Below are 10,853 nucleotides of genomic sequence, written 5' to 3'. Positions count from 1 at the left end.
ATGTGTATACGCCCCCCTAATACGACTACGACCTAACTATGACCTAACTATATCGGTTGAAAAGTAGCTAGTCCCTGACGAAGGTGCTCTTGATTTCACTAAGCCTTTTTATATGCGATGAGGGTGGAACGTATTTCTCTCCATTCTCCTTATGACGTTCACTTAGTACTCAGTAGCAGCTCCCGTATTCGCGATTTGTGAGGGTTGAAAATTGATTTCAGAGAATATGAGCAACAATAACTCGACATTATCAAGCTCACGAATTAATCAAGTCCGGAATATAGTCGCAAAGTAGTACACTCAAGCGTACTCCACCTAATGGACGGATGAAGAGATAGTATCCAGAAAGATCTTGGTGTTACATTCCTCAAACAAAATATATTTAGTAGTCACAAAAGATGTGAAAGGTCATAAAGGAAGTAAAAAATTCATCCTTGAAGATAAGAACTTTTCATATTTTGCAGGAAAATCCCCTTCTCTAGTCTTGGAAAATTAGGCGATGCATCCATATAAGCACAAGAATTATTTTCTTTTGAACAAGCCTTGTGCTAGCATTGTGGTTTTCCATCGATTCTTTATCAATGGCCCACCTTTCTTTGAACCTTGTCAATGATTGAACTTAAAGATATGAACTGAGAGCCATTTGATGAGTAACTGAGAACATAGGAGAGGGATATGTAAAGAATGAAGTAATGAAAGAGGATGTCATTGCTAGTAATAACAACTTGTCACGATCCATTAGCTAATATAAAGTCCATGTCCTAGGTGTATCAAGTATCATTCTTTTCGCTAAGCGTATATAATAAAATAGAGTGAATATGTCCACCCTCAAACCAAGGGGGTACTAACTAACAGTTGTGCCCTCTCCGACCGCAGGAGATAGTTGCTCATCTTACGGCTCACTAACTTAAATTGCCTCTATGGGAGGCTCGCTCCGGGCAGGTTCAAATCACTTACAATAAACCAGCTCTACGAAGAATGGGGTTGGGTTAGGAACATTTTCAATATGATTCTTTTCCTATATTTAATTGATTAGAAATGCGAGTCTGTTTCGTCCACGTTTGTCATCCCGCACAATCAAAATGATCAAAAAGGAAGGTGATCTTACTTCTTATTCCCATGTTTGATCTCTTCCATCTATGCCTGGCTCGTTTTCACCTATGTTGAAGAATGGTTTGTAACCCTGTAGAGAATGAAGAGGGGCCAAGGATCTTTCTCTCCACAGTGCTTTTAGAAGCTCAACTCTCCCGTCTGAATAAGTAAGGCACCGTTAAGCCTGGGCGAAGATGGGCTTAAAGAGTAAGTATTGAAGCCCCCTTAGCTCTGCAAGGCACTGAACAAGGGTTAGCATTGTAAATGTGTAGTGCCATGTAGTGTGCTATAGTAGTAGGCACTTATAGGACCCTTCCCGGCTACGGGATCACTACAGTGCTTCAGGTACTACGGACCCTCTTCCATCCATTGCAGTAGAGCCGTTTCGGGGGGGGGGGCTTTGTGAAGTTCTTTGTATCAAAGGTTGAATGAAATAGATTCTTTTATAGATAAAAAAACCTAAATTTTATAGGATATATGGATGGATGTATCTTTCTATTCATATATATTACTAAGAAAAATTGATTTCTATAGTGTTGTAGCATAGCAAGAAGCCCGAAATCCTTCATTTGGCCAGGAAAGATTGCATTGCTTTGGGCACGAGAAGAGAATGGAATGAGCTCGACTGCTTCTCCTCCACACTTCTTTTTATCCATGCCCTTTCCGCATGAGCTTCGTGCGCCATTGGAGCTTTGCTCTCCTCTTATTCTTCATTGGATGGTTCGGATGGACTTTGTCGTTATTTCTCACCTAAAATTGAAAGGGTTGTATCACATCGTGATGTCAATTTTTTTTCTTCCCCCAATGAAATTTGTAATTTTCACCCACTATTTAGACATTTGGTCCCTTCATCTGGTCTAATTGATACCCGGCCAGGCTCGCGTCATTCCAACCACCGGCGGGAGCACTTCAGTATACGATCGTACCCAATAAGTGGGAGTCCTATTCACCTAAGGCCAACATTAATTCACCAAACAAAGGTTCATATTGTGTAGTCATTGTGGACTCGTACAAAGATATTTAGTAGACGGTTGATGTATCAGACTCGATCCTATATTTTGTAGTATGCATTTCGATCCATGTCACAACTGACTCGGGAAGCTACATGTCCGGTGCATGGAGAACTACCTTTGGTCCCCCAAACAAACTTACTCGTGGCAACCTTTCGGCTTCCCAACGACCTATAGCGCTAGTCACTACTCCCACTAGAGGTAGGAATTAAGCCCCCCAACCCAAAGACGCTAAGAACAAATAGAATTTACTACAAAAACAGGCTAACGAGGGTATTCCTACGCATTAGAACATAGTAATGGAGATTGCAATATCCAAAATAGGATTCATTTTTGATAGAGCGCCAAAATAAAATATATATTTTACACGGTTTTGCTGTTATTCTAAAACTATGGCGAACACATCTATCGTTATTGATGTATAAATATGTATACCAATTAGTAGTGATTGAATTCCTTATATGGTTCCACATGAGAAACCAATACGAATATAACCTACATGTCCAATTGAACTATGAGTTAGAAGTGTTTTTACTTTTGTTTGGGCCATGGCGGCCAGTTCTCCTAAGATCACAGTAGCAATGATGCAGAAAAAAAAGATTTGAAGCATTATGGAAACATAAGAACCATAAATAGAAACACGTGAAATATTAGCAGAAGTAGATATTTTAGGCGTAATAGAAACGAATGTTGTAACCAGGTGGGTGAACCCTCAAAGATATAAGGTGCCCACATATATAGAGTCAAAAGATATATGGAGTCCGAAGAGTAGGAGGTTTTATTCGGGGATCGAGAGATGGAATAGTTAGGGACCCGCAAGTTTAAAATTTACCGCTGGGGAATTCACATGAAAGGGAACGAGGAATTCTCAACTAAAAAAGTTCTCCCTCAACCGAACGTTAAAGTAGTTTTCCATATGACGACTTTTCCTATGTCTCTACTCTCGACTTGGATTAAATATCTAAAAAGGTCTGATCTCGGCCGTGCCACATGATGCCTAGCAGAGACGTGGTTATTTGAAGTGGATTCTCACTTTTGTAGTAGATGCCAAACCTGTTGTGCCCCATTGACTAAGAAGGGGGTGGACTCAAAAGCTACATGGACCCCTTACTTTGTGTTGTTGCCAGAGCTTTCCTGGGCCGAGCTGGAATTTTTTATTAGAAAGGGCAGGCAAATCCTGAAGGCTTCCTTCCCAAAAAGATGGGCCGAACAAGAAGAGGGCATTCAACCACTTTACTATAAGGAGAGTGCCCGACAATCATACCACGGCGGTCAAAGAAGCGTGTTCCCTTCAGATAAGACGCAGCGTAGGCCATCCTAGGTCTTACTAATGTTATATGAAAAACAATCGCGATATCCGAAAGCATTTTTGTTCCCCCACCGCACCTACCTCCCTTTGTCGAGCCTTTTCTTTAATGGTTGGGGAAAGCATTCACTTATTTGAACTTGGTGGGAATTCTTCCCATACTAAGTAAAATAGGGGGTGGTTTTTGCTTGAACATAGGCTCAAACATAATTTGAAGGGTCTGAGCTACGCCATGCGTTTAATAAAAAATCTGGAAAGCTAAAGAAACTACAAAAAGAGGGCGCTTTCTTATGTTGCACCAAAAAAAAAAGGACCTAAGAGACGAGCGTATTCTTTTAGGTTTCTTCCTCCCTCGCCAGTCGGTGCCTTGCCCGCGTTAAAGGAAAAGATTAGTAAAGAGGGAAAAGAAAGCGGGAAGGGGAGCATCATCTTAATCTCTTCGTGAGAACTTCCGAATCGTAGAAGTATTCGGAACGGGCTCCTATTCATTTCATTGACACAAATGTTCCATTCCATTCGGGACTTCAGGGAACCAAAAAATTGGATTTTAAAATCAAGGATAGATAAACGATATTTATATATTTCACACAAAACATTTGTGAGATAAAGAGTAAAGGGATCATATCCCTTATATCGAACACTCATTCCTATCTATTGATAGAAAGATCGTCGTCAAATACCAAACTTTGCCTTTTTTTAGGAATTACTCATATCCATAGAAGATTTTGACAAGCACCCCACCCATACAACTAGTTGGGGGGGGGCTATTCTCCATTTGAATCTAACAACGTAAGTAGTAGGGTGTCAAGCCACTTGACTATAAGGGAGGGTCTTCATTGAAACTTTCATTCTAAAGGAAAGCGAAGAACTAACCTTATGTTAATAGGATCCCTACTTCCCTCTTTCCGACCTAAGCACTTCAATTCATGGTTAAAACGATTTCCTAGTCACCGGGCTGAGCGCACCTTTGGTACTTCAATAGCGCAAGCAGTTTGATAGTGAATTCTTTCATTTTGTAGGGGGACGAAAGGTTACTTGAATGATGGAAACAGTAGGAAAATCTACAGGGTAGCCTTTGGAGAAGCGTTTGCCGGTAACCAAAGCCTCACTCTAATTATGACATGAGGCTGACGCAATCCATTCCATAAACCTGGAAATGAAACGTTGTTCGTTCTCTTTTTTCAAGTAGATAATTTAGGCATACGAAACACTTTGCCTTCGAATCTATTGGAACAAAGCAAAGAAGGAGTCACATTGGATAAAGGAAAGGGACAAGGGCAGTCTTGCTTGTTCTGAAGGCTACTGGTTTGTGTGTAGAGTACAGAACTAAAGGATCTAGGACATCCAGGCGGTTTTTCTCTAGGGAAGTTGTTCACTGTTGGATCTCTCCAATACACCCCCTATAGTTTTCATTACCGAGATATCTTTTCTTTTATTATTCCCAGGTTTTTGGAGGAATATGCTCCAATGCTGGAAACAGTAAAATCTGAACTGAATCCTTTCACTCTTTTTTCTTTCCTCGTGAGCAGGCAGCATACCAGCAGCGTGCGTTACGTTAATGTACTATGTTTTTTGCACATGAATTTTTGGACAGTTGACTGCAAGATAACATCGATTCACCCGCCCAACAGGCGGGCGACATGCTTATCTTGTGTGAAACCACTACAGAGCGAGTTCCTCTTCTAAGCGGGAAGCTGTGCGACAACACTACAGAGAAAGAGGTGTTTTCGTGTAACATGTTGTGGTCTGAACGCCCTTACGAGGTAGTGATGAGTTTCATGAGCTCTACGTTTGACCCGCGCGTGGTTAGGAAGATTGGCCGCAGAGTGCTACCACTCACCCTATCCCACCACCTATAGGAGGTCGTCCTACAGTCGCCCGAAAAGAAACTACAGTGATCTTTAATAGGGATCCTACATCGATAAATAGAATCTCCAAAAAAATACCACTAGATCGAACACTAGTGATTTCATATCCGGTCAAAATCATGGCTAACTGATCGAAGTGGGTAGCTCCAGTAGACCTATAGATCATGGAACAAATAGGGTGGGTAGGCTTAAGAACCACACTTCACGTATAGACATGAACCACTATCGTCAATGTACGTGCGACTCTACCAGCATATGACTTGCACAAAGACTCCAAAATCCATCCCGAGCCTCTTCTTCCACCTCTCCTCTCCAATCCTCGATCAAACTTGCGTTCCCCACGCGCTATGAAATGGGTGTACTTCCTTCGCCTATTGTATGTACCGGCTTGGCTTCGTCCCGAACAAAGGAGGCATTCTGGCTGACACATGCATGTAGGAAGGATGATAACAACATAAGACAAAGACTACGACTACAAGACACGCTGGAAGGGACTAGCTATTATTCTCGTTGGGATTGGATATAGATGGGAAATCTATATATCGTAGTAGTTCCCCAACCTCTCTAACTAACATAAAATACAATTTCACTTCACAACATGACAAAAAAAAAGCGTTGCTCGGTTGTCCTTCCTACGCTGACGAATACCTCTTTTCTCTTCTCTGATGTCTACAAAACACAAGTGAGAGAGGCAGTATTCGAACCTACGTAGAAAAACTTTAACAGATTTACAATCTGCCGCTTTTGACCACTCGACCACTCTCTCCTTCTCGGGCTGAGGCCCCCCTCAATGGGTTCTAATTCTAAGAACGGGGTGGCGCCCTGAATCAATCAAAAAGCTTATTGATTTAATTGAAGGGAACTAAGACGATTAGCTTAGCTAGCTTTCTCGGAGAATATAGTCATTTAAGAACTTTTTGTTACCACTAGTAAATTAGAACATCCCCCCACCCTCCAAAAGAAATCGGAGCCTAAAGAGAAGATAGTTCAGTGTACCAGAAAGTGGCAGAGCTTTACAAATTTGGCCACATCCATCAATCCTAAACAGTAACCCTTTTCCTGTTCGTTCTTTGAATGACTCTAGTTGAGACTAATTCCTTTCGGCTAATGAAGATACTACTCAATTCTTTCCACTGGATCCTTCACTAAGAAAGGAACGAACAAAGTAAACTATACAAGAGTGAGAAATGAAAAAAATCAAGTTACCGCTATTGATGTCCCATGATTCTGCTAGTAAAGAAAGAAAGGAGAAGAACACCACCCGAGGCAAGCACTAGGTAAGAAAGGCGATAACTAAGAAATATCCCAAGTAGAATTCGAACCTACGACCAATCGGTTAACAACCGACCGCTCTACCACTGAGCTACTGAGCAACAACAGACTTTATGTTTGAAGCCTACTCTCTTTCTTTGGACCAACCTATGATCGAAGAAAAATGAGTTTGTCACTCTTTTACACATACACCGGGAGAAGGGTTACGCTAGCAAGCCCCTCCCCGTACGGAGAGCCTCCAGGACAAGAAGGCGGCGATCAACAATATACTCTCGAGATTAATATTGATCAATACATATCTGCGTCCTGCCAGTTCTCTAAGTAGACTCACTCTACTGAGAGGCAACAAAGGCTGGAACTCTTCCTGCCAAAAACAAGGGACCTACTTCTCATCATAGGAGTTAGAAGGTATGAGAGAATCCCCACTCTGTCTGTCTCTCCGATTTTCTACTACTAAGTAGCACATTTTATAATCAATCATAGAATCTATTTTGATCAAGTTTATAAAAGTAAGCCCTATATATTTATTTTATTAGTAAAACTGTAAGGCCCTATCTATAGTAAGGGGCCATATCTTTCTCGTTATTGCTGTTTTTTTTTATTACAGCTAGGGCGCCCCTTTTGTTTTTCAAAGTCAATTTTCTCCCTTCTTAGTCAAGCTTTGAAGTCCCTACATTATTTAGATTTATGGGATATTTGACGAAGCACAGGTTTGGAACCCTATATCTATAGAAGAACCTGGTCTCGAACTCACTTGGTGGTACCCCTATCGATGATTGTTGACTCGAAATGTATTTCGTGCTTGGGTAGGAGGTCTCTAACTCCATCCATCGAGTCATGTAATTTGCTAAATTTTATTGCCGCCTATCTCACGCGATGCTTCTTCTTTCTCCAAATTGGTTCCTATTGTCAGTCAATCAAGATTCACAATTAAGAGAGGGAAGAGCCTTGACTTTAGGTTAGGCCAGTATCATCATTCATGCAATTCCCCCATCATTCGATTGATCACGCAAGTATGCATCAAGTCAGCGCATCGCAAATGAAAAAAGAGATCATCCTGGATTCTATCCCTCAAGAAAAATGTACATCAATTGATCCCTACATAAAAGTCTCCACTTTTCACACCCCTCTACTAACAGATGCACCATGTTGATGGGAATCGGTAGAACTTCTGGTACACGTCCTCGTGGGAAGCATTCATGGCAATCATCACTACTTTCTCCCGAGGGCATGGTATGGCTTTGTTCTTTGTCTTGTTTAATAAATTCCGAGTGCTGCTTTTCTCCATCTGAGAATCTCCATATTCTATAAGTGTGTGCGAGCTAGAATCCATATGTAAACTTAGTTTTTCAAAAGACTCTCTCTTTACCCCTTGCATCTTAATCTTTTCGACAGCCCTGACCATTCTTCTGGATATGCATTAGTCTTATTTCAGGTGCAAATCCTCTTCAATGAAGACCTCTTTTTTTTATTTCTCCCTTATTTCTCATTTTGTTAATTGAAAGAGAATAAGTGTTATCCATTGAGCAAAGAGAGGGATGCTATAGTTATTGTGGCGGTTGGTGGCCCCTTCGAGAGTTGCGTGTCCTTTCTGCTGAATGAGTGTTAGCTCACATTCAAAACTCCTCCGACATGACTCCTAGTAGTTAAGCTACGGTCTGTTTCACTCCTTCGCTTTCATGATTTGCACTTCTGATTAGTTCCAGCAATCTCTAACCTTAATGAATGGACTATAAAGTAGTCAGTCAAGCGGTCCGGGTTTTTGATTGGTTCCCATTCGCCTTCCCTCCCCTCATAGTCCATTATTGTGTAGGGTGTTAAACTTAGAGGGCGCCCGCCTCCTCTTCAGATGTGTCCTCGACAGTGCTTGGTCGCTGGGGGTTCCTTTTCCTCAACAAATTTGGTTGTGTCAGCCTTGGTATAACATTTTGTTATAAGCTGGCTGGTCAAAGATTGATTGAAGGTCAAATAGATTTGACTTCAAGTGGAAAAACACCTTCGATAAACCATAGGGTCTATTCTACCCATACCAAATTAATTCTATTGAAGCGTAACGTAAAAAGCTCCTTCTCATCTTGCATTTCTTTGGTTTGGAAGTTCCAGAATCTTGTTTGTGGATTTCAGTAACAAAGGAAAGCCTTCTACCCTAATACTATGCCATTGATTAAAACAACTTTCGTGTTGCTCACCACTCCTCAAGGCCAAAACTGGGGTCGAACCATCATTCCAGGATTTACAGTCTGATATATTTCAATTATGTTACCCAGCCAAGCCCTCAACCTCATGTGCCTAAGTAAAATGGTTGTTCTTCCTTATTCGTTTCTTATGTTTCTACATATGCGCTGGCGAGTTACCAGAGAAGTGGGGACAACTCCTTTCTTCTTTTCCTTGCTCAATTTCTTTTTTCTGATTGAAAGTAGCTAGCCACTCTACTATTTGTAAAGAGGTAAAATAGAAGGTTGCTCATCCAGCATAGCGGATCCATTATTTATGCGGCAGTGCAATGCAGCTGAAAAAGGGAAGCCCCTTTTTATTAGTAAGGTATAGGTTGGTTGGGGAAAAATAAAAAACTAGGGTTCCCGAAATCATACCTTATATTATAGAAAAGTTTGCGAAAGGGGCACCCATACTATACCCCTAAACTACAAGCTAGCACCCAACGGCAGAAAAGTCACTGTTGCTTGCTGGTTGCAGGCTCGAAAATATCTCTTTCGCCTCTCCTCCCTATCTCAATTCTGATTGATTAGCTTCTTCCTTCGCGCAACATATTGTCTAACGACCCCCTTGTTGTGATGCATTTTGTGACCTTCCGCTTCAGTCTGCTTTTTTCATATAGTAGGGACCCAATGTTGATTCCCGAATTTAATGTCAGCTCCATGTTTGAGGGGGCCCATCTGATTAATTTAGCTATCACTGTTGGAAACCCTAGTGGTTGTTTGTCTGCGTACTCTCTGTCTTCCTATAACACCCTCTCAAAGCAAATATCGATATCTTCTTTCATTTTTCTTTCCTGCATCATTCTTTCTATCCATAGGTCGGCTTTGCGCAGATAGATCTTTGTCGGGGGTGATTGGTGCCCCTTTAGTTTTGCCCTTCCAATGGGTTGTTCCTTTATCTGTATTTTCCATCCACTGCCCACACTGCGTCAGAAAATCTTCGTCTTAGATCTCTCTTCGCAACGCATTTAAAGAGCTAAGACTTTCTCTCAACATCTTTCTTTTATTTAAGTCATTGATCTCATATCTATAAGAAGGGGGGTCTGTGTTCACTATTAAGCCTACGCCTATCCATTCAATTCAAGATTGATGCTTCCCTTAGACTCGTTACGTTGTTCGATTGAACTCATTTGTTCCGCATTGGTCACAACTTTGTTTGAGAACCTTCTCTTATAGATTCCCTTCACCAAGTCGTCGCCAGCAATCAACTCTTATCTCTTGGTGTCAAAGGGCGAGTTCCTTTCTTGTCTTGCCCACAAACATTCTTTATTCTCATTGGAGAAAGACTATCCCACGACAAGGTTTTACACTTAGGGCCAGCTGCTTTCTTTATCTCGCTTGCGCTTAGTTAGTCTAGCGCCTTTCAATTGGGGTCCGCCCAGGGGGTTAGGTTAGACCGCTTGTTTTTTTGTTTCTTCTATTGAAGGTAGTCAACGTGTCAGCCATTCTTCCTGTATTAGAGTTGTAAAACGTTAGTTATTTTCCTTCTCTCTTCTAGTTCTCCCCCACTACTTTATTTGACAGGGGAGGAGGATACCACTCTATCAATAACAAGAAAAAAGTAGCAATTATGTTTCAAATGGTTTGGCATTGGAAGAAACATGCTATCTACCGATAGGTGAGAATAGACTGCTATTGAGTGCTTCACCTATCTATTCTATTATGGATGTTTTGGAGACATCAGAGGAAGACCACCATATTTATCCGGATCATAACTTCATTCATTCGTTGAACCTCTGGGATCTCCATTATAATTGAGGTCACTCACCACACTACCTCTATCATACATACTACATTACACGAAGCAAGAGTGCATTGTCAATACACACCTAAAGAGCTTACATTCCTCTTGCAGCCAATACAACCACAACCTAACTTGCATGAGATTCAACAACCGAAGCTAATGGTAGTCCCGCGGGGGCAAAATCCTTTTATAATTGTTAGCAGTACTAAAAAAGTGATTCACCGGTCCAAGGAAAGAAAGGGTCCACCTTTGGAAAAAAAAGAACTCGCTAGGCCTTCTGAACAAAGGCGATTATGTTCATGCTTCAAAAGAATGGCTAATTCTATATACAACTATCTAATTTTC

The 10,853-nt window shown here is 41.3% G+C and overlaps 1 non-coding gene and 1 pseudogene across 1 annotated transcript; both read right to left on the bottom strand.

Annotated features, from left to right (window-relative positions):
* Positions 1–619: 619 nt before the first annotated feature.
* On the bottom strand, positions 620–7,953 carry LOC114074755 (annotated as a pseudogene).
* TRNAN-GUU lies at positions 6,578–6,649 on the bottom strand. The gene has a single exon. It is a non-coding gene; the product is annotated as a tRNA-Asn (tRNA).
* Positions 7,954–10,853: the final 2,900 nt, after the last annotated feature.

This window comes from Solanum pennellii, chromosome 11 (assembly GCF_001406875.1).
Source record: "Solanum pennellii chromosome 11, SPENNV200".
Taxonomy (NCBI): Eukaryota; Viridiplantae; Streptophyta; class Magnoliopsida; order Solanales; family Solanaceae; genus Solanum; species Solanum pennellii.
This window is presented reverse-complemented; position numbering and strand designations above follow the sequence as displayed.